The sequence below is a fragment of the Vicugna pacos genome, unplaced genomic scaffold (genome assembly GCF_048564905.1).
Source record: "Vicugna pacos unplaced genomic scaffold, VicPac4 scaffold_20, whole genome shotgun sequence".
Lineage (NCBI taxonomy): Eukaryota > Metazoa > Chordata > Mammalia > Artiodactyla > Camelidae > Vicugna > Vicugna pacos.
This window is the reverse complement of record NW_027328741.1, coordinates 30,710,784-30,733,667: the sequence shown is the minus strand read 5'-3', so window position 1 is coordinate 30,733,667 and position 22,884 is coordinate 30,710,784. Positions and strand designations below refer to the sequence as shown.

The window sequence follows — 22,884 nt, the reverse complement described above, 5'->3', positions numbered from 1 at the left end:
AACTAAAAAATACAGACAAGTGTAAAGTTATCCCTTGCCCATGAATTGGAAGAATTATATTGTTAAAATGCCCATCCTACACAAAGCCATATGTTGATTTAATTCCTATCAAAATCCAGTGGCATTTTTTAAAGTAGGAAAAAAAAAAACAATACAAAAATGTATAAGGAAACACAAAAGACCTTGTACATACAATGTTGGAGATATTGCACTCTATATCAAACTATAATATAAAGCTATAATAATCAAAATAGCATGGTACTGCCATAAAAACAATGGAATAGAAATGAGAGTCTAAATACAATCCCATGCATGTAAAGTCAACCAGTATTTGACAAGGTGGTCAGGAAGACTCAGTGGAGCAAAGACAGTCTTGTCAATAACTGGGCTTGGAGAATTTTATATTCACATGCCAAAGAATAAAATTAGACCTCTATCTAACACCACTCTGAAAATTAAATATAAAGGAAAGAAAGTCAAATATAAGACTGGAAGTCATAAAATTCCTAGAAGAAAACAGTAAAAATCTTTTTAACACAGGTCTTAAAAATTATTTTTGATGATACTTTAAGCATAAACAACAATTAAAAATATAACAAATGAAACTACATCAAACTAAAAATCTCCTACATGAGACAATCAACAAAATGAAAAGACAGCCTATATAATGGGAAAAAAAAATCTAAAAACCTTATAACTAATAAGGTGTTGATATCCAAAATACATATCACACAACTAAAAAGCATCAAAACAAATAACCCACTTAAAAGCTGTGCAAAACACCTAAAAATACATTTTTTCAAACAAAATACATGAATTTCCAACAAATACATGAAAATGTGCTCAACATCACAAAACATTAGGGAAACTAAAATCAAACACCCAAGGAGATATCGACTCAGGATTATTAGGATGAATTTATCAAAAAGACAAGAGGCTTACTATTAAATGCTAGCAAAGGTATGGAGAAAAGGGACTGTTTGTGTACTTTTGGTTGGCTTATGAGTTGGTTTGGCCTCTATGAAAAACACTAGAGAGGTTCCTCAACATTTAACAGGACTACCATATGACCCAAAATTTCTACATATGGGAAATGTATATAAAATAATTGAAAACATTTTGTTGAAGAGACATCTGCACCCATGTTCACAGCAACATTATTTATAATAGGCAAGAGATGATAATGACCTGCCTATCAACAAATGCTTGCATATAAAAGTTGTGCTATATTTAGACAATGGAGCATTATTCAGCAATATAAAGAAGGAAATTCTGCCATTGGTGACAATATGGATGGACGTTGAGGGCATCATGCTAAGTAAGAGAAGTCAGGCAGAGCAAGACAAATACTGTATGTCCTGATTTATATGTGAAAAAAATAAACAAAAAGTAAAATATCACATTTTTGGTTACCAAAGGTGGGCAGTGGGAAGAGGGAGAATTTGATGTAGGAAGTCCAAACATACCAACGTCCAGTTATGGGATAAACAAGTATTGAAATGTTATGTACAACATGATGAATACAGTTAACATTGCTCTGTGGTATATTTGAAAGCTGTTAAGCAAGTAGACCTTAAGTGTTCTCATTACAGGAAAATATATTTTGTTTCCTTTGTTTTCTGCATCTATATTAAAATGATGTATGTTAACTAATCTTATGTGATAATCATTTCACAATATATCAAGTCAAATCATTATAATATGCATTTGAATCTTAAACAGCACCATATTATATCTCAATAAAACCGGGGGTGGGTAATTTATAACAGTTTTACAATAATTTTCTTGAAATTAAAAGAAAATCTTGAAACAAAAGATAATGGAAACACAACTTACTAAAACTTACAAGATACCATGAAAATAGTTATGAGTTTATTACAACAAATTAGTATGACAAGAAGAAAGAATTGCAAATAAACAACTTTACTTCTCAAGGGACTAGAGCAAAAAACAAAATCCTACTAAGTTCACAAGTAGCAAAGAAATGAAATAACAAATGTGAGAGAATAAACAAAGACTGTAAATATTAGAAAACATCAATGCTAGAGTTTGTTTTTGAAATGGTAAAATTGACAAACTGAGCTATACTAACAAAGGGTAAAACAATATGCAAATGAATCAGAAATGAGAGGCGATATTATAACTGATGCAGCAGAAATACAACAGCTTATACGAGGTGACTATCAACAAATACACACAAACAACTCGGTTATGCTGGGAAAAATAAACTCAAAGAAATATAAAAACTACCAAAACTGACTAATAAACAAAACAGAAAATCTGAATAAACCAATGATGAATGAAAAGATTGTATCAGTAAAAAAAATAAAAAATAAAATAAACATAAAAAGAGGCTAAGACCAGACAGTTTCTTTGGGATATTCAACCAAACATTTAAATAGAATTAATACAATCATCTCAAACTTTTTAAAAACATGAAGAGGAGGCATATTTGCAAACTCATTTGATGAGTCCAACATTACCCTGATACCAAAGGCAGAAAAGAACACTACAAGGAGGAAAAATAAAAAAACTAGCAAGTATTACTGATAAATATAGATGCAAGATTTCTCAATGACATATAAGCAAATCAAATTCAACGGTATATTGAAAAGATCATATACCATGTCAAGCGGAATTTATCCCTGAATCCAAGGACAATTCAACCTATGTAAATCAAACATGTGATGCATCACATTAATGAATGAAATACAAAAATCATATGGTAATCTCAATAGATGCAGAAAAACATGTGAAAAAATTAAACAGCCTTCCATAAACAAACAAACAAACAAACAAAACCTCAACAAATTGCTATACAAAGTAAGTAATTAAACATAATAAATGTCATACTGGACAAGTTCACAGTAAACATCATACTCAATGGTGAAGTGTTTTCTGACAAAAATATAAACAAAATAATTTTGTGCAATCACCACTCATTTACCACATAATACTGGAAGTCCTGGCCAGAGCAATTAGTCAAGATAAATACATAAAAGTAATCAAAATTGAAAAGGATTAAGCAAAACTATTTGTTTGCATTTAATATGATCTTATATATAGAAAATCCTAATGATTCCATCAAAAACCTATTACAAACAATAGACAAATTCAGTCAAGTTGCAAGATACAATTTTCAACATGTGAACAGCAATGTGTTTCTATATACCAACAACAAACAATTTGAAAAATAAATTTAAAAAGCATTCATATTTAAAATGACATAAAAAATTAGGAATAAATTAAACCAAGTATGTAAAATATCCTTACACTGAAAATGACAAAACACTGATTAAAAAAAAAAAACAACTGAAAAAAAGATAAATGGAAACAATTTTCATGGTTATGAATTAGAAGTATTAAAACTGTAAGAATGTCTGTGTCACCCAAAGCTGTCTATAGATTCAATGCAATCCCTATCCAAATTCAAATGACATTTACACAGAAATACAGAAAACAAGCCTAAAACTTGTATGGAACCACAAGACACCCCTAATAACCAAATCAACCTGGTCAAAGAATTAATCTATAGATATCACAATTCCTAATTTCAAACTTTATTACAAAACTATAGTAATCAAAAATGGTAGGTAACAGTAAAAAATAGAGACCAAGTCCAATGAAGCAATCAAGTGCTCAGAAACAAACCCACTTATATAGTGCCAACAAGTACTTCACACGGGAACCAAGAAGATGTAAAGGGAAAACTATAGACTCTTCAATAAATTGTGCAGGAAAAAACTGGATAATGACCTACAGATGAATACAATTGGACCCCTTTCTTGCAGCACTCACAGAAATTAACTCAAAACGGACTGAAGGCTTAAATTTAAGACCAAAAACTGTAAAACTACTTGAAGAAAATGTAAACATAAAGCTCCTTGCTATGGTTTTGGCAAATATTTTTTGGATATGACACCAAAGTTTCAAGTAACAAAAGCAAAAACAAACAAGTGGAACTACAGAAATTTAAAAAACAAAAACAAAACAAAACAAAACAAACAAAACAAAACAAAACAAAAAAACAAAAAAAACCTCCACAGCAAAACAAATAATCAGCAAACTAAAAAGCAACTACAGAATAAAATAACATACAGGCAATTTTTTTCCATTTGTTAATCAAAAAACATTTTTTTATAAAATATATAAGTAAGTCATAAAATAATAGCAATCAAATAAAACATTAAAAATAGGTTAAAGGACTTGAGTAGATTTTTTTTCAAAAAGACATATAGATGGCCAATAGGTACATGAATAAATGCTCAACATCACTAATCATCAGGGAAATGCAAATCAAAATCACAATGACACATCCCATCACACCTGTTAGAATAGCCATTATAAAAAAGAAAAAAAATGTTTGCAAGAATATGAAGAAAAGGTAAAACTTGTTTAATTTTTTGGTCAAAATGTAAACTGGTACAGTCGAATGAATATAAAAGAATTAAATTGGACCCCATCTTACACTACTCACAAAAAATATCTCACAATAAAATAGTCAAATTGTGACTTGAAATCATAAAACACCTTAAAAAAAAATCATAGAGTAAAATCCCCTCGACCTTGATCTTGTAAATAATGATTATTTGGATATGACTCCAAAGTACAGGCAAACAAAGCAAAAGCAAAAAGAAACAAGCGGGACTAAGTCAATGTAAAAACTTCTGCATAGAAAAGAATTTGAAAAAATTAAAAGGCATCATATGGAATGGGAGAATCTATTAGCAAACCATCTTTTGATAAATGGTATTTACTGAAGTATATAAATACATCATACAACTTAGCAGCCAAAAAAATAAATCTAATTAAAAATGAATAAAAGATCTGAATAGACATTTTTCCTAAGAAAACATACAAATGTGCAACACGAAAAGGTTGTCATTAATCATCAGGGAAATGCAAATCAAGACCACGAAACCATATCACAACTGTTACAATGGCGAAAGTGAAAAAAGACAAGTGAGTACAATGATTGGAAGGGATGTGAAGAAAATCCTTGTGTGTTGTTGGTAAAAATGTAAATAACCACAGACACTAGGAAAAGCAGTATGGAGTTTCTATCAAAAATTTAAAGTAGTATCCACGAGTCCCAGCACCATATTTCAAAGAGACTATCCTTTGCCCACTGAACGTGTTTTACTTCCGTCTCAAATAGTAGTTGACCTAATATACAGGGGTTTACTACTGGGTCCTCTATACTGTTAATTTAAACCATGTGTGTATTTTAATACCAATATCATTGTGTCTCATACTGTAACATTGTGATTTAGTTCTAAATCAGGAAGTGTGATGACTCCCAATTTGTTCTTTCCCAGGATTGCTCTGGTGTCTGGATCTCTGGTAGTCACATAAAACATTTTTAAGATTGATTTCCCTCCATGTGTAAAAAATGCTGTTGGAATATTGATAGAAATTGCACTGAAACTGTAAATGGCTTTGGGTATTATGGACATTTTAACATTAATTCTTCTGTTCCATTAGCCATACTTCTGGTCCAGTGTATCTTTCCACTTGTTTTGTCTTCTTCAATTTTTTCCATAGAAATCTTATAGTTTTCAAAGTACAAATTTTTCACTTCCATAGTTAAGTTTATTCTTAAGTATTTTATTGGTTTTAATGCTATTTTGAATGAGGAAACTCCAGCATCTTCAACAAATGTTGCTGGGAAGATTGGAAATCCACAAGCAGAAAAATGAAATTGGACACCTACTTTCCACCACTCACAAATATAATTTAAAATGGACTAATGACTGAAATGTAAGACCTCATACTTTAAAACTCCTACAGGAAAACTTAGAGAAGAAGATACTTAACTCTGGTTTGGGTAATAATAATGGGATATAACCCCAAACACAAGCCAGAAAAGCAAATATCAACAGATGGGACTACATCAAACTAAAAAGATCCTGCACAGCAAAAAACATAATCAGCAAAATATAAAGCCTAATACAGAGTAGGAGAGAATTTCTGCAAATCATATATTGGATGGAGGGTTAGTATCAAAATATACGTGGACCTCATATAACACAATAGCAAAAAAAAAAAAAAAAAAGAGTAGACAATCCAATATAAAAAATGGGCAGTGAATCTAAATTTATATTTTAACAAAGAAGACACCCAAATACACAAAAGGTACATGAAAAGATATTCAACATGACTAACAATTAGGGAAATGAAAATTGAAAGTGGAATGAAATATCCTCTCCCTCCTGTCAGAAAGGCCATCACCAAGAAGACAAGAGACAGTGCTGACCAGGATGAGGACAAAAGAAAACCCCTGTACACTGTCAGTGGGGATGTAACCTGGTTCAACCACTATGGAAAAGCTATAGAGGTTACCCAAAAGTTAAAAATAGAGCTACCATATGCTCCAGCAGTCCTCCTTCTTGGTGTGCATCTGAAAGAAGTGAAAACAGGGTATTGAAAAGATAGCTGCATTCACATGTTTATTACAACATTATTCACAATAGCCAAGATATGGAAATGACCTGAGTGTCCAAAAATGAATGAATGGATAAAGAAGAAATGGCATTTATATACAATGGAATATTATTCTGTATTATGAAAGAAGGAATTTCTGCCATTTGGGATATTACAGATTGACCTTGAGGGTATTATGCTTGGTGAGATGAAATAAACAGAGAAAAGACAAATGTAAGATATCAGATATACAAAAACAAACAAACAAACAAAAAACAAGCAAGCAAACACTTAGAAACAAATTGTAAAATGGTGGTACCTAGGTGTCAGGGTGGAGGAAATGGGGAGATGTTAAAGGGTACAAATGTGCAAGCAGAAGATAAATAAGTCATGCAGATCAAATGCACAGCACAGTGATTACAGACAACAGTGCTGTACCAGTCTCCAAAGCTCGTAAGGTACTATCTTGTGAATGTTCTTGCCACCAAAAATAAAGAAAATTATACTTGTGAGTCATGTGAGAGGTGTTAGTTAAAGCTGTGTTTGTGATCACATTGCTGTATGTAAGTGGATCAAATCAACACACTGCAGACTCTGAAAAAAGAAAAAGTAGAACTGCATGATTTCACTTACACGTGTAATCTAAAAAAGCCAAACTCACACAGAGAACAGAGTGGTGATTGTCAGGGCCTGGGAGTGGGGAAATGAGAAGATGCCCAAAGAGTACAAATGTCCATGTTTAAGATGAGTGAGTTCTGGGAAATCTCACGAACAGCATGGTGACTACAGCTAACAAATGCTGTATTATTTATCTGAAAGTTACTGAGAGCAGATCTCAAAAATTCTCACCACAAATGGGAATTTTATGAGTTTATGGAAGTATCCTTATTGTGATAATAATTTCACAATACATATGTGTATCAAATCACCACATTACTTACTGGTAGGGCTGTGTCCTGGGTCACTGTCTCTCAGGACTCAGACTTCAGTGAGTCTGTTTCACTTCATGGCTGAACATATTCAAATGGCCTGTTTATAAAATAAAAATAAAATGACTAATAATTCATTGTGACTAGCTTCAAGAATTTTTTGTTTTTTTTAATTTTGTTCCCATGCTTACATTTCACACTACTGGAACAAAATCAAATATATGCCAAAACAAATAGCACATTACAATAATGATACCAGAGTCGTGAACACAAATATTCAATGTTTCTTCCTGATGTTTTCTAATCAGAAGTGCTTTTTAAAATATTCAAACTCACTGGGTCCTAGCTGATAGCTATGTGACAAAAGTCAAATAAGCCAAAATGACAGACAATCCTGCCAGTGGTTTTAGATAATGCCATATTTTGTGCCAGAAATTAATTACCTCTTAGAAAATCACATAAAAATACTTGAAGCTCAAACTCTGGAACGTTCCTCAAATTCATCAAACTCACATGTTATTATAATGTATGTGTCCATTCAGGTGATGAGGTAGGTAAATATAAAAAGTGATCTGTTCTTCTGTGTTTAGTACAATTAAAATAACTAAAAATGATTATAAAAAGCTTCTAAGAAATTAGAAAGATCTAGAATACAGATGGAGATATGAAAATGCTTTTTATTGCTCTGTACATGAGTAATAGACCATCAGGTACAAATGTGTCAGATGACAAGGTATCTTCATGTTAAAAACAATGCCATCACTGCAAAGGAAAGCTTTACTGATTGTACTGAAATAAAAGAAAAAAAGAATTGGAAAAGGATCATGTTGACATAAAAATGCTCATGGCCACAAATACTATAGAGGAGCAACTGTGGCAAATGTACAAAGATGTAGAAGCCATCATTCCTCCACTGAATATGATTACACCAAATTGTTACTTAATCATTTCATAAACGTAATGGGTAACATTTCTGCTTCTATAATTTAAAATATAATAACCTTTAAAATACTCTATGAGAGGTGTGGTAGTCAAATATGTGTTCTAAGAAGTACTTTAGACACACCTAAGAATAACTAATGGTCAGAAAAATCAAATGCAATCAGCTACCACCCCATGCAAATTAATGGCATTCAGCAGATATTCATATATAAAATATGTATTAGTGTACAATATATAAATAAAATCAAATATTGTATTAATATCTAATGTAAAATATCAGGAAATGTGCTGTGCCAAAATTGGAAGCGTCCTGGTGTAAACAGATTACAATTTTGTATTCAGTTTTCATAATGGGATAATACTGTGACCTGAGCAGAAATTGTAAAGAAAGTTCTCCAAGAAAAATTCCTGACCACATCAAAAGTTGCATACTTACTGTAAGGTCTCTCCCCTTGTTTACTCTCAGTATCAGAAAGTGACTTGGATCTAGAATAGGAGAATAAAAAAAAACTTTAACAAGACACAGGAAAGCACTCTGTTAAAGAAAATAAATTGAAAGAAAAAAATGAAAGAGAAATTAAGATTCTACAGATACAAATACCAATTTTTATGAGAAAGAAGGTTAAAATTAAAAAAAAGATTATAGATATTCTTATTTCACCTTTTGAACAAAGGTATAGAAAACTAAGCTAAATAACTTCATATTTTGCATTTATTAGGAGAAAATGTATTTGCAATGAAAAGCAGTCATTGTCCTGCCTTTTAAATATTCTGACGATTTAGTTTTGAATATATTTCATCTCAAATGTTCTTATGCAGTATGTACAATGGTTGGTATTTTAAAAATTGCCACTGTATTTGGAACTTATAAAAGTAATTCAAAATTTTAAAAATTATACTCTTGTAAGAAATTGGTAGTGGCCTAGGTATTATTTTTAACAAAACTGGTCACCCTGGAATGCTGCAAAATATTTTTCAATAAGCTTATATTTACATATATTTAAGACTGTCACTGTATTAATATTATGGAAACAACAGGCCAGCCAAGAAACAAGCACCACTCGGAGGGTTGTAATACTCAGATTTATTACACTGGCGGGCTCAGAGGGGCTTCTGCTCTGAAGCTCTGAGCACCTCCAAAACTTGTGCATTAGGTTTTATAGAGTTAATTGCAAGCATGGGGCTATAGCCAGTAAGGTCTGAACAGCAAAAGCAGGGAATCAGTACACTGGAGTTTATCTATTAGGAACAGATCATGTTACTTTTGGGAGCCCATGATTGGGTTAAAAAATTGTAACAAACCCCAGCCACTCGTCTCCTTAAAGAAGAGCAAATGTGCTTAGTTAACTGCCTTGCAAACAGGCACCTGTGCATCCGCACGCCAGTCTCCAGGCCATAAAAAGCAGAGACAATGCCTTGCTTGCATAGTTGAGGATTTAGATAGCGCTCTGTTCATGGCAAAGCAACAACCCAGGCCCTCAGCTATAAACACTGGGTGTCTCTGCTGTTAGTCTTCTATGCCCAGAATAAGGAGCTGGCTGGGCTGGTCGTCTTTTCTAACATATCTATAAGGATATATCTTGTTCCCCTCTTCCCATGACTTCCCCAAAGATAAACAAAGCCTTTGTACTCACTGTGATTTCTACAATCTCAATCCCACCCTGTCTTTCCTTAAATTCCTGCATTCCGTCACACAACTGTTAGTGATTTTTCCTTTGATTGTACACAATAAATGTGGGAGCATTTGAGAGGCTCGTGGAGTTGGCTCCCGACTCCCTCTCCCTCTCTTGACTTTTTCCACAGAGTCTTGAGTAATTCATTCAGTCTCAGTGGGACTTCTGCTGGCCAGAACCCAGTTACTGGCACTTGTTGAGCTAGGACTTATGAGTTAAGTTATTAGCCCAGTAAACCAACACTTATTAAACTTCAGATTTATGAGTTAGCCCAGCAGTACTTAGATCAGTAAACTGACACTTATTACACTTAGTTTTAAGAGTTATCTTGCTAGTCCAGCCAGGCTTTTCCTTCTCATTATGAGAAAATAACAATCGTGGCAATATTTGGACTTGAAAATGAGATAAGCTAAGAAGCACATTTTAAATATAAAATATTTTAAGTACAAAATAAATAATTGTTTTCCTTTAAAGACAGGAGATTAAAAGCATAATAAACTCTGACTTTGACACACTTAAAATATAAAAGTTAATATAATGTGTTTTCATACACCACTTTCCCTGTTTCAGTAATTTCTCAGCCCCTTTCACGTTACTCCCGAGTCCCCGCCCGTGACCTGCGGTGTAAACACCTCCAACCACGCGGCGAAGGGGGGGACCCAGGCAGTGAGAATGAGGGGCGCGAACAGCCCCGTGGCCCCGATGGACGCGGACCCTCACCCCGTCCCAGCAGCTGAGGACAACGGCCGAAGCGGGTCCGCCAGCGCACCCGTCCCCTCCCTCCTGGACTGGGAACCCAACTCGGCCAGGTCCACACACACCCCCGTGTGAAGCTGGCTTAGCATGCGGGGAAACCGGCATTACCTCAGACAGCGAGCGAGGAGCGTCCTCCTCCTTGCAGGAACGAGGGCCACGCGGTCCCGAAGCCGCCATGGCGCCGCCCGCTCCGCCCTGAGGAAAAGGAGCGTCGCCCCCAGGGAAGACGCCGACCACGTCTGTCGCGGAATGCGCATGCGCCCCACCACCTAAGACCTGTTGGCTTCGCGCGCCCCCTGCAGATCCTTGGGAGCAGTGCTGGATGTTCAGAACTCACTGGAGAACACATGACCCGTCCCAGCCATGATGCTAAATCACTGGGAATCTCAGTGCCCTGGTCTCTTTGTTAATGTCACTGGTGATGCTCTGATTCAGCCATGTCTGCTCTCTTGCCTGGATCATGCCTCACTCCTTGAAACCACGCCTCGATCAGATGCAGAAGAGTCTCAAATCCCATATTTAGAAATGATCAGGGTTGGTCTGGAATCCAAACCCAAATCTCTCAACTCCCTGGGGTCCTCTGAGGAGTGCGGTTTTCTCAGGACTGTCTGTTCCATGTCAGGAGCAGACCAAGCCTCAGGTAGCTTAGAAGGAATGTCATGCAGCCCATGCTTTGGACAGTTCTCAGTTCTGAACTGCATAATCTTGAGACCCTTTTGTAATTCCTAACACCCTGTTTTGTCATACCTGTATGATGGTTATTGATGACAAACTGAAATATTGTTCTTATAATTCAGAGGTGCTATTGTTCTTCAGATAACAGGATATTTTGAAGGGATCAATTATTTATCACTCCCCCTAATTAAATATACTTTTAAAGCTAGAAATTTTTCGGGCGGACAATCAGGTCCTCTTCTTAAACCAGTTGCTGAGGATTATCTGGTCTGAGCTCCAGATCCTGATTCTGCTGGTGACTTATGGTGATACCAGTGTGAACATGTTTCTCCTTGTGCACCGATGTGGAAAGGGGATAGCCCTGTTCCCAAATGGGACAGTATCATGCTGACGCTAAAAGCAAGCACAAAAAAGAATCACACAGAGTCCCCAGTACCAGCTCTCCCAGGTAGAAACGCCACCTCCATCACAGTGTTCCTGTGCTCCCATCAGGCCTTCCCTGCTCCCAGCAGGTCCTACATGAGCAGTGTGACAGGTGACTGCCTGTCCCAGCACAGCATGGTGGTGACGATCCCACCTTAATCTGTTTATCTTTGGAAGTTCTCTCACCTCTCTGAGCTTCACTTTGCTCTTCTCACAGACAGGGTTGTATAGGCATGGACCTCACAGGGTTATGGGAGGAAGTCATGGTACATGCTCACCTGGTGGCTGGCTCTGCAGAAAGGGCTACTGGGCGTGCTGTGTGTCCTCACATTTATCCTTCTCTCTCCCCAGTGAAAATACTCTCAGCCTCATCCTTCCCTGGCCTGTGGCCTTTCTGCATTTGCAAAAGAACATGCCACAGCACTTTAACCATGATGCCCTCACAGCCTCTTCTAGACGTGGTGCACCTCCCATATTCACCCACACAGATGAATCACAGGACAAACTGAAGCTGTAGGTGGTCTTTGGGCCCACAAGAGGGGCTGCTGTCTCCTCAGAACTAAGTAGGTTCGGGGGCTGTACTGGGGAAAGACGGACAGAACCTGGAGCTCACACATCTATTAATTCCCCTGAAGAAGAAAATGAGTCACAAAGCGCTGTGGTTGGGGTCCCAGCCTCCCTGGGAATCAGAGGATTGTTGGACTGAGCTGATCCCTGTGAGACCCATCCCCCCAACAGCCCCATCTCCCTCACCTGCTCTCTCTACATGCACTTCCATGACCTCCATAACTGGGGACCAGAGCAGGAGGAGTGGGGAGCAACCCACTCACAAAAGTGTCTTCAGCCCAGTCCTGAAGCTCCTGTGCATGGAGGATGGGGTAGGCTGTGCCCATGGCCTTGGAGAGAAGGGTGTCAGTAAGACCACACTCACAGCGGATCCCTGTCAGGCCTACTCCATGACCAGCCCTTCCGCTACAAGGACGGCTGTCACAGGGGTGGAAGTGGGCTGAGGCCACCACCTGGGTCCAAGAGCCAAAGAAGGGACTGTGAGAGCTCAGCATGGATGAAAGGCCAGGCCTCTGACTCTAGTTCATGCAGAAACCTCCCATGCCCTTTCCAGTACCTTGGGACCCTAGCGGCATCAGTACCTGCAGCTCACCTGGCAGCCCTGCACAGTTGGCCTACACTCCACAAGCCACATGCTGCAAGCTACAGTTCCCTCCAACATGATGCACCTTCCCCACCTCTTCCAGGTCACTACGAACCTTCTAGCACCCACTGAGGCAGGGCCAGAGGGTAGGAGGTCTGCAGGCAGGGAGAGCTGTCTGAGTTGAGGTTCAGAGGCTGTGCGTCCCTTTTGAAGGCAGCAGAGCTTTCTTTTGGGGGAAGACAAAGGGAAAGTTAGTTCTGTGGGTGAACCTTTCTCTTTACCCTCCTCTTGTGCCAACCCCACAGCTGAAAATTTGCTGAAGAGCCAGAGGAAGGGTCAACTTAGGGCCTGGAGACAACCCCTCTATGTTTTTACCAACACCACTGGTGCCGCAGCCAGCGTCACTGCCACCAGCTGCTCCAGTAGTGGCACAAGCAGCATCTACCCCAGTGGGGGCGCACTCTAAGGCGGAGCAACGGGGCCCGTCCACTCAGTCTTCCATCTCCAGCCTCAAAACTGGAGACAGAGCCAGCTCCAGCCCCAGGGCCCCTCTGTCTCTGATACATGACCAGGAGGAATGGGACAAGTAAGAAGCAGTCTGAACTCGCAGCCTCTCCACAAGGCTGGCGGCAGAACTGCTGACTCTCCTGGATGTGCTGGTGGGTGGGCTCTCATGGGGGTACTGGGGCAGGGCTTCCCTTTGAAATAAGCTGTCCCACCTCATCCTTTCCAGGATCCAGACTTCTGGGACCAGAATCCAAGACCGCAGCTCCACCGCTTATCAACCATGTGACCTGGGCAACTTTCTCAAACCCAAGCCTTCTCTGTCCACCTGCAGAGATGGAGGATAACAGGATGTTCCGCACAGAGTGTATGTGTATATTAAATAGGTAGAACAGAAAGAATAGTGGGTGGGGTCTGGCCCATTGGTTGCGGGAGGGGAGGTCACCCTGTGCAACCAGGTCCAAGGGTCACCTAGAAATATGCTCAGAATTTCAGCTGCTCCAGCATTTATCACATATCTGATGTGCACTTAAACACAGGGAGAGAAACAAACAGTCTGAGTGTAGCTGCCACTGGGGAACATGAATCTGGGGAGTCAGACCAGAATGTGATCAGGATGGTAGAAGATGCCCCTGGGGTTGAATAGAGTGGAGCTGCCCTCTGGAGCCTGGAGTTAGTGAGGATGGGCTTGTAGAAATTCCCCTCTCCTTTACCCATCAATGCTGGGTCCTGTGGGTACTGAGTCCCACAATCGGTGTGGTGCTAGTGCTCTCAACACAGAGAAAAGCCCAGGCTTCAGCCTTGTCCTCTACTTCCTGGACTCCCACTCTGGTGACCCCCACCTGGGATGCAGAGATGAGGTATCGCTGATCATGTGATGTTCCCTCTGCTCCAGGAGGTGTTGAAGAAAGTGGTTCCCTCTCAATGTCTGGGATTCACCTAGTCCCAGAAAAACAGCCCTGGCAATGAGCACATGGCACCACCATCCATGCCACTATCACTCAGCTTAACAGTGTGGCCAACTGCATCATCACCCCTACCAGAAGGACTGAGTGTGGTGGCCCAGGAGCAAGCCTGGGTGGTGGGGCACTGGGTCAAGGCGGCCAGGGTATGGCATGGACCATCCAGTGGAGCCCGTCTCTGGAATCTTGGGAATGGCCTCTTCTCCTTTGCCTGCTTTCTGGATGGAAGTCTGCGATCCAGGCCCCTGCACAGTCCCAGGTCCATCCTGCAGGGCCGTGCTGAACTTGACTCCCAGCTCTCAGTGGGTGGATGCTTCCTACCTATCTCCTTCCTTGGGCTGAGCTAACTTCATTCCTGTGGATTTTCAACATCCTGCTGTCTTATGTATTGTGTGCCTTCTAGGTCCTCCCTGGGCTCTCTGGGTGTGTGTCTCATCCAGGGCAAATTGAGACAGTGAGGGGACTAAAGCTAGAGCAAGCAGGGCAGCAACTTCCCACCTCCAAGCCTGCTATGTTCCCTTCCCCAAGGGTTCCAGTCCTCAGGAAATTTTGCTCCCTGAATGCAGTCCTCTCTGCTCTGCCTCAAATCACTCTCCGAAGGAGACATGGGGCTGTTTCTACGTGGGTGGGTGTCTCTCCACAGGAAGTTCAAAGTCAATGTGGGGTCACTTATTTGTCTGCCATCCCCACCCCCAGGCAGCTGTCACCTCCTGGGGGAAACACATTTGACAGACATTACCTGGGTTGGGGGCCAAGTCTCTAAGACCCCTTGGGAAATAGGCCATCATTCCTAATGCTTTAGGAATTTATTTTCTTAAACGTCCCAGGGGCTGGAATCAAATTGGAGAATTTATAGTGTTCTCTTTATACCAACAGAGCCCTGCCCAGCTGAAACTCAAATTGATGGAATCAGATCTTCTCAGTAGAAATGGAAATGGAGGCCCCAGGTGACCAACCCCAGGGCTCCATCCCAAGCCCCACAGCACCTTCCTGCCCAAAGAATCCCAGTGAGACCCTCATCCATGCAGTCTGAACACTCCATGTTCTCAAGTAAAAGGGATTTGCCCTTTAACTCCTCATGCACACATTTTCTCTGAACTTCTCCTTCCTTCTTACCCTTCCCCTTAGGAGGGGCTTCTGGAAATGTAAAGATCCGTGTAGCAAAGCCGATTCCTGGAGCAGGGGTCTGCTCATCGAGGTAGCGTGGAGGCCTGAGGTCTGGAGGGAGGAGGGTCAAGGAGGGAAGGGGACGGGGTGGGATGTAGTTTTCAGTTTCTCACTAAAGCGTCTGAAAAATCCCCATCTTCTCTGGATCAGCAGGACGAGGGATGTGTTCTGTCCACAGAAAAGTGGAGGGGCAGGAGACCCTGGGAATGTGTTGTGTCCGTGCTGCTCCAGGAGGGGGCACTCGATGGCAGCGCTAGCAGGTCTCTGGCTCCCATTCTAGTCCCTGCCGCTGGCACGTGGCTTCTTTCAGGCTCCTGGGTGGACGGGGTGGGTAGGGGTAACTTTCTTCCCTGACCAGCCCCATCTATCCTCAGGAGCCCAGGTCCTTGCTGCCCATTCTGTCTTCACTGCACCTCCGAGGGGAGGGTGCCCTTCTCATCCCAAGGATGAGCACTGCAGGGGTCCTATGGTCTAGGTGTGCATATTGCCGCCCAGTCCTGGGTCCTAGTGGCTGGACCAGAGACAGATATGTGTTCATTCTGTGACTCCACAATGTGCCCAACTCACCATCAATGCTGGTCAGTCACGGTCAGGATTCTCACCCTGGTCCCCAGTCAGCAATGACACAGGCCCCGGGTGGCTCATGAGAAATGTCTGGGAACTAATGGGAGCTTAGTTGATCCTTCCTGAATGACTTCAGAAGCTTCATGTGAAAGAGGAAGCAAAGTGTCCTGTCACCTTCGACCTTGTGAGTCAGAGGTGGTGCCTCAGGGGTCACGTTCCTGAGTGCATGAAGAAAGCCTGCTGTGCAGGGGATGTTCTGAGCTGTTCCCGGAGAGGGCAAGGCTTCAGCATGGCCTTGTTTTCAGCCTGGATGGCTGAGACTCCAGGGATCCTGGGGCAGGCAGGGACCTCAACCTGGCCTCCAAGGCCCATGTCCCCTCTATCCACAGCTCCACCCAGATGGGGGCCTTCACCGCTTGGGAGCCCGAAGGACACAACTCCCACCAATGGCGGAGCTGGGCTGGGGGAGGGACGCTGCCCCAGGGCCTCTGGCTGAGAAGGGGTTATGGCCTCTCCTCTGTGGGCCCCTGAGCACCGCACTGCCCCTCGGCGGGCCTCTGCCTCCTCAGCCGGGAAATGGAGAGAGGATGACCCCGTGGTGCCAGCCTCACAGAGCGGTGATGAGGAGAAAGGAAGGAGGGTGTGGGGCTTTCTGTTCTGCTTCAGCAGGAGGTGAAGATAAAAGTGACATGGCCCTGAGACCTCAGGAGAACCTGGAGGGTAAGTGGGCGTCCAATACTTGCCAGGTGAAGAAACAGGCTCCGGGGACTAGGCCACAGCCCCAAGTCACAAACCCAGTGCGTGCCAGCGCTGGGATTGTTCTGGAATCAAAGCATGCTGGAGGGCACATAGCACTGCTACCAGTGCCCTGGTCAGCTGTCAGGGTCTGAGGTCGGGGGGCTTGGGGAACCGGGTGAGGGGGCAGGCTCAATGGCTCTGTCCTCCACTCCTGCAAGAGCAGCCTCCAAGCCCAGCGCCCTGGGGCGGGGCCTCCAGAGCCCGGGAGAGGCTGCGGGAGGGGGTGAGTGCCCTGCAGGGGAGGGGCTGCAGGGTCAGAGGAGGGCACTACCCCCAGCTGGAAGCCCTCAAATCAAGGGAGGTGGGGCCTTCCTCCTCCAGCCCCGCCTCCCACTGCCACGTTAGCTAAGATCCTCATTCCAAGTGACTGCCAGGAGGGCCTGGAAAAGCTGATGCACGTAGACTTGGTGATGGGAGTAGCCAAGGTTCAAACACCCTGTGATTTGCTGACAGAAGTCTTGGGGGTTGATTAGGAGCCAGAGTTCTTGTAGGTCAAGGGGTGTGGAGATCGAGGAGGCTAGTAAGGGTTCCAGACTGCTCCACCTGCAAACAGTGGGGTGGACCCAGAGCTGAGGGTGAGTGGTTTACACGGAAGGGTCTGTGGGGCCCTGAGATCAGAATCCAGGTTAATCCCCTCCCTCAGCATAAACATCACCGACCTGGTGATGCTGGACCCAGTGTGGAGGGTGATCTGGATGTAAGTCTGGGGGCTGAGCAGGGGAACCAGGGTCAAGGCCTGGGAAGAGACAGGCCACACACCAAGGCCTGGGCTGTCAGCATTCAGCAGACCTTTTGTGAGACCCTCATTGCCAGTCCTGTGAGCTGGGGTGTCAGGCACATTTTAGGGGTGAGGAAAAGGAGGCTCCACATACAAAAGTGGTCCAAGTTCCCTGGGCTGGTGGAGCCACAGAACTGGCAAACCACAGAGCTGCAGGGTGTTTTGTTTGAGCTGGACTCAGCCTCTCCCACAGGGGCTTCCATAGGGTGAGAGTGAAATGGAGCCTCGCAAAGTCCAACATCACATAAGTGGCGGAACAGTCCCCTCCTGCCCCAGGCCTCAGCTTCCCTGTGCGTCAGCAGAGAGGGTTCTGCTACAAGCTCCCCAAGACTCAGCCCCAATGTCTTCCCTTCTTTGGTGCCAAGATATTGGTTTGGATCTAAGTCCTGATTTCTGCGCATGCCCGGCCCCCTCCTGGGGCCTGGTCACAGGGCAGCAGGAGAAGGAATGGGCATGGGGGCTGGCAATGACGGCAGGGCTCTTCCTGCTGGGCTTCGGCTGCCTGCCTTCCAGGGGTGTGAGTCTCTCCCATGTGTACATGTTAAACTTTTGTTTGATTTTCCCCTGTTAATCTCTTTCATGTCAATGTAATTCTTAGACTGGCCAGAAGAACCTAGAAGAATAGAGCAAAACTTCTTCCTCCCCAACAGTCCACAGTGAGGACGAGCTGCAACTTCTCCGGCTAATCACACCTCACTCACAGCTGCTGCAGGTGGAGATCCTGGGGCGACTGACAAAAGCCAGCAGAACGTGAGATTCTTACCAGGTCAATCTCCTGGGTCTCTGCCTGCAGAGTATTTTGTAAATGAGAAAGGTAAGAATTTTCCTCTTCTAGAATTCTATTAGCAGGAGAAAATATTTGTAGGGTTAGCTCCTTGGACTCAACAATTCTTGGTTTGAAATTCAGTGAATTACTCTTGGTTTGTGGATCTTTTCCCAACCAGACATTGTCACTATTTTTCTTTATCTCTCTCTTTTGTGTCATTTGTCATAAGGAGAACAACCACAGGTCAAATTAGACTTTCTTTTTGTCTGTTCAGTGTCTTGAGATCTTGGCCTGTTGGCCAGTGAGGAAACTCCCTGGTCTGTCCCATTCAGGAGGGGCATGCACAGTGTGAATTTGGAGACCAGCTGAACAGACTGGAACTCCAAGCCTTCTCCTGGTCAGTCTGCACCAGTTCTCAAGGGAGCTTGCCATAAGGTGTCCCAGTCCACGAGGGGTCACTGTTGTCTCAACCTTTGCTGCTTTATTACTGATATAGAATGTTTTTTACTTTCTCAGACTTTCTAGGTAATGAACTTTTGGATCATGGGGGCTACATCATGTTTGCCGTCAACAAGGATACCTCTTGCACCCATGGTAGACTGGAAAGTCCCCGCTGGGTCTTTCTACAAATAGGCTATTAAGATATTATTCTTCAATGGCCAATGATGGATCCTTTGAGTTGGAAAAACTTCTAAATTGCTAATTTTTTTAGAAACCTCTCATCACTGACAGCTATTTTATTAGCACTAATGGAAAGACCAAATTTAAAAGTGGATACAACGAAATATAACAGCTAACCTGTAGAACAGCTTTAGTTAAAAAAAAAAGAGTAGAAAAATAAAGTTTCGAGAGGCCTTTCTGAATTTGCAGTCTCAGCTTCCCCAAGTGGGTTTTTCAGATGATATTTAAAAACTTAGACTAATGTCAGGCACAAATTATTATTTTTTGTCATTGATATGTCTTGATTTATGCAATAACGCACTAATTATTTCACTGCTCAGGTTAAGTTTTTCTGAACCTTGACTTTCCTTTGATAAAAATGACTTTCCCTCTTCCTGAAAAATGAGAACATATCCTGTACCCCTCAGAACCAAGGGTCCTTCCGAGTTGATACGACCCCCACAGAGAGAAAGTGAAAAGCACGCTCAGTGCCTGAGGACCACGGCTCTTTAGTTGCGCCATCGCCCACGGGCACTTTCAGGAGCTACAGTGACTGAAGGCCTCGGGACATCTAGCCTGGGAGGAGTTTCTCTAGACGCAGGAATAAGGAAAAGTCTCTTCTTCCTAAACGTGATGCTTAAATACTGTCTCTGCCTGTCAATACAGGCAAGGGCTTCCAGGGCCAAAGTGCTTTAGAAGTGATGCCTGAACTTGGCCTCCTCACCGCAATGACTGAACTGAGGCTTGAGGGCAGAGTTTTGGATGAAGCAGAAAAGACTGCTTTATTTCTTTGCCAGGCAAAGGAGCTCACAGTGGGCTAATGCCTCCAAGACTATGGGCCTGCCAGGGAGAGAAGGAAGGGTGCTTGAATTCAAGGAGTGGCACTGGTTTCCTTAGAGATCACATTCTGGGTGACAAATTGTTGCAAAATTGTCCTTGCTTTTGCTGAAGCAGCTGTTCCTTCCACTGGGCATGTCATTATGGGCACATTGTTGACCTCTGGCTTTGGGAATCTTCTAATATTCTTGTGCTTAGAACAAAGGGTGTGCAGGAAGGGAGGCTGTGGAAAAGCGCTAGAAAAAAAGTGTGCAGTTTAAAGTCAGGCTGGTATATGTCTCTAATATCTATGCAGACTGAGACCCAGGGCCTCCTTCTACAGCACCGGCACAGGACAGGACCTACATCTCAAACAGCAAAACACAAAGAAAACACAAGAGACTACAAACAAGTGCCTGTGTGTGCAGTTGCAATGAGTTATGAACAATAAGAGACAGAAAACAGAAACCCAATTGCCATTTCTGAGGTGTCGGGGGCAAAAGCACACAGCCCACCAGGGGGCTGGGCAGACCACCCAGCCACCCCTCCTCTCCAGCCTCACCCTGGTGGGCCAGAGCAGGAAAAACACCATCTGAACCTTTGAACACTTAAGCAGTTACAAATACCAGATGGTCGCCAATGACAATACTCCCCACTGGGAATTCCTTCCATATCTATGGAAAGTGGGAAGTGGACGCCATTCTCCCCTAACTGCTTCCTAATTAACTGGGGTTTCATCTGGGTTTTTTTCTGATGGAAAAATGCACGTGTTCATGCCATTTAGTAAGGGGTCATGTTAGAGATTTTACCATAGTTTGACAAAGGTAGGATACAAAGCACATCAAAAGCTAAAAAACATATAAAACCCTGGAATAACATTGATGAGCACAAGCAATAGCTGAAATATTCCTGAAAACACAGAGCACAGCTTTTAGGAATTGAAAAGAAACTTGGAAACCAATGAGGGACGTCAGAGAGAACTTCAGGGGCATTTGTGTCAGCGCCGTCAACATTCTGAATCCAGGTTTTCACGTCATCAAGAAGGGAAGGGGCATTTCCAGATTCATCAGGGATGTGAACACAGTGCGTGGCAGGAGTAATCACACTGGTTTCTCCCTGAGAAGCCGGCAGTATGTCTAATGCCACCTGGCTCTGAAAAGCTGTCTTCCACACTAGGGGGAACTCCGTGTTCAACAGTGTAAAACTCTGCTGGCTATCACTCGGGGCTTTTGTGTGAAGTTAGCCAAGGCCTCTACATGCAGGGTCACCTTCTCCAATCCTATATTAGGGACAAAGAAGTTGAGTAGACAATCAAACCAGAACAGCGTGAGGACAAGCCCCAGCAGCAGCCCTTCTGAGAAGAGGCTGCTGGGTCATCCTTATCCTTGGAGTAACCAGGCACAGCCCAGATCAGAGCTCAGGCCAGGTGAGCTTAAGCCACTGAGCAAGGAAGACTTGGGGCTGCACACCTACGTGTGTGAGGACTGCGGCAAGCGTAAATGTGAGGAGTGCACCCACCCAAGGCCTGCCATCAGGTTGGATCTGCAACAAGCAGTCCCTGCACTTGGCCCAGAATGTGACTGACTGGGACCTGTGTCTGCATGTGAAAGGTCTCATCTCTCATTTTTCCAATGATGATGAGGACGACTTGTGTCCCTGCTGCCAGTCTCACCACTGTACACACTGGTCGGCCACAGGTGTCATCTCCCTCTTCTTGTCCTGACCATGGTGTTACCTTTCAGCCTAGGGTTGCCCCAGATTGTGCCAGGGGTGTTACGATCTGGTGAACAATTCTTAATGACACTGTAAACATTCACATAGGTTGCTGCAAAACTCCCACTGTTTTTTCCAGACACAATGTGCTGTATCTCTGTTTACACAACACCACCTGTATCTGAGAAAACCAACTTATGCCCCACTACATGACACAGTCACAAAACACCACACCACTATGTTGCACATTGGGAAGCGTGTGAACCGATCAGCACATTTTCAGACTGTGTCTTGCCCCACAGAAGCCTTCGCTGCAAGACCCTCACTTCCCTTGGACCCCATGCACACCACACAGTCACAGTAAAACTTAATTTTTACTTTCCAGGCTTCCTGACAAACCGTTCAGTGCAAAGAATATCTATGTGAAGATCCACCACTCTGTAAAAAAGAATATTTTAAGAGGCTATTTTAAATTTGATCTTGCTGGAACTTTTTATAAGGGACCTCAAGTTAAACTTTAAAAGGCCTCCCAAGGTCAGGAAAGCCACGCCACCAGCCCTCACCTGCAGTACCTGCGGGCCCAGGTGGATTTTTCTCTTCCTGAGTTCCAAAATATCTTGAGGTTCCTGCAGCTGCCATGAAGTGGCCTTCCTCATTCACTTGGAAAGGTTGCTAGGAACCTAAGAGTTTCCTGGAGGTCTCAGGTAGAAGGAAAAGATAAATGCTTCAATTCTGTTCACAAAGGTGTAATTTAACAAATTTCTGTAAGCCATAATTAGCTTCAGGGGAAGATTATCTCATATCTGGAAAATAAAGATTAAAAGCCAGAAATATTTCAGATAAAACCAAAAATTGGAACTATATTCATCAGTTTACTCCATTTCATGTAACTAATATTTCATTAACAGTTTTATGAAATAAAAAATTTCATTAGATTTCTTTAATTTCTTACCCAGCTCAGTGGTATGATCTGAAAATCAGAAACCTGTACTTATCAAAAAGTGCTTTCCATAAACCTTTTGAAAAGGAGGCATTTTGCAAGGGCATCAGAGTAAAATCCTAACTGTCTATGAGTGACAGAAGGCTCAGGAAGGCATGGTTACAAACCTGATTACAATTCAGCTGACAAAGAAACTTGGTTAATGCTGTGACATACATTTTAAGACAATAACTGGAATTATGATT

At 42.6% G+C, this 22,884-nt stretch overlaps 1 long non-coding RNA gene and 1 pseudogene across 6 annotated transcripts in view; one reads left to right on the top strand and one right to left on the bottom strand.

Annotated features, from left to right (window-relative positions):
- Window positions 1-10,971, bottom strand: part of LOC140694195 (uncharacterized) — a 30,082-nt gene extending 19,111 nt beyond the window's left edge. For all 6 annotated transcript variants that reach the window (XR_012069939.1, XR_012069942.1, XR_012069941.1 and 3 more), the window contains exons 1-3: window positions 10,832-10,971; window positions 8,731-8,780; window positions 7,365-7,452 (exon numbers count right to left, since the gene is read on the bottom strand). This is a non-coding gene — a long non-coding RNA (uncharacterized lncRNA). The remainder of the gene's footprint in view (window positions 1-7,364; window positions 7,453-8,730; window positions 8,781-10,831) is intronic.
- A 5,886-nt stretch (window positions 10,972-16,857) lies between these two features.
- LOC140693675 (protein sprouty homolog 2-like) lies at window positions 16,858-22,048 on the top strand (annotated as a pseudogene).
- Window positions 22,049-22,884: the final 836 nt, after the last annotated feature.